Source organism: Zingiber officinale, chromosome 5B, assembly GCF_018446385.1.
Source record: "Zingiber officinale cultivar Zhangliang chromosome 5B, Zo_v1.1, whole genome shotgun sequence".
Classification (NCBI taxonomy): domain Eukaryota; kingdom Viridiplantae; phylum Streptophyta; class Magnoliopsida; order Zingiberales; family Zingiberaceae; genus Zingiber; species Zingiber officinale.
Window position 1 is genome coordinate 133,979,113 of NC_055995.1, and position 2,020 is coordinate 133,981,132.

Below are 2,020 nucleotides of genomic sequence, written 5' to 3' on the forward strand. Positions count from 1 at the left end.
TGCTTAATAAAAAAGAAATATGAACTCACATTTCCACTATATATTTCCAATCATCATCATGAATGTGGTGCCTTAGAGAATCCAACAAATAAATAACTTCATTGTAAGGGTCAATAACAGTGAGAATCCAATGGAAACTATGCAACAAACACATAATTAGTGCATATAATTCAATAAATTATCAAAAGACAACAATTGAAAGTGATGTTTTAATTCTTACTTACCCGATATTACATGGCACCAATACAAGTTGTTCTACAGATGCACCACTTAGCCTGCCTGCCAAATGACTTGCCCTTTGGTTTAGCCTTTCAAGCTTACCTTTTTTGTCATGTGCACTGGTTGCCATATATGGGATTTTATGTGGATTCACAAATCTGAATTTCTCTTTCTTGTTATCTTTCAGCAGTTTTTTATAAAGATGTCTGCCATTGCAAACATAATAAAACGAAGAGGTAGATTGAAAAATGAAAGTTATTCACAAAATGGATGATTATCATAGATTACAATAAACCTGTTAAAATTATATTTAAATTGCTAAATCTAAACACTTACCATATGTAGCCAACTACACAATTGCCTGAAAGGGGCTCCAAATGATACAAAGGAATGATGTCCTCAAGGTGTAGAACAAGTTCATAATCATCATCAAACACGTCATAATCAAAACTCACTGATATATATCTGCCATCATCTAAAGCACGCTTACTATAACAATATAACATATGTAATGCTCTTGGGGCACTTGTTGACAAAGTATGTTTCTTTTTTGGTTGTTCAAGCTTCTTCCTTCGAGGCTTCTAATAATTTCAAATCATGACAATTAGATAGGATGATTAATAAAACAAGTGACAATTTAATTTGAAATAAAATCTAACAAATACCTCATCTTGGTTCACTATCAAGTGTTTTGGCCAAGCCACATGGGTTCCTACAGCATCACCAATTGCTTCAAATTCACTTGGAATTGGATATGGCAAAGGTGCTGATTTTTCTACTGCTTCATCAATGGAGACTCGCATGCAATTATTGGGAAATGGAACACCATGAAACATTTTATCAGATTCATTGCCACAAACAATTGTACCATGTGCAATAATATTTGTGCTAGATTCCAATGTCAATGCAACTGGTTTTCCCTAAAATGTAAAAGTTGCAGGTCACAAATAGCAACAGGTCATAATTAATGCAACTAGTGTTATACCTGCAAAACATCAGCTTGACACAAAATTTGTAAGTCATCATCATCGTTCTTCATGTCATCTTCAATCATGGGTTGCAACTTTACCAAGCAACTGTCTTTGTCATAAATCGAATTATCGCACATGGTACCCTTTTTATACACCATTACTTCAAGGTTTTGTATACGTGCATCTTGCTCTAAACTTTTCTTCCTCGCCTCCATCAGCTCCCTTTTATGCTCAGTGATTACATCAGCATGCTTCCATCTTCTACCAGAATTGAAATATATTGTTGGAGTGATATGACCTCCAATATCCCTCACACGACCATTATATTCTTCAGTGTCAAGTGCTTTGGTAAGTATATCCTCTTTGGTTCCTTCAATTATCAGCTTACCCTCCCTCTTTTGTTGAATGTAACCATCCTGTCAGGCACATTAAAAAAGCATTATTACTAAAAGAGTTATCAGTTCAATAAAAATGGTACTTTTACTTATTGTTATTTTGCTTACAATCTGTTGGATTTTTTTTTATCAAATCCTCTCATTCAAAGCCACCTTCTTTGGTGACTCGTCCTTTCTTCCACATAATAGCTCTATTAATGTCTTCATCATCACATAATTTAGTTGCCTACAACAAGAAAATTCCAATAACAGTTAAATGAATAAAATTAGTCATTAAATGAAACAAACTGGCAGAAATTGGTCATCAAATTGCAGCACTAGAGCAATCAGGATTGTGATCAGGATTAGAGCCAACTGAAGGAGCACATCTCGCAGAGGCACAATCATTAAATGAAATGGAAAATCAGGGAAAAGCTTTAAGGCATCGGGTACCAA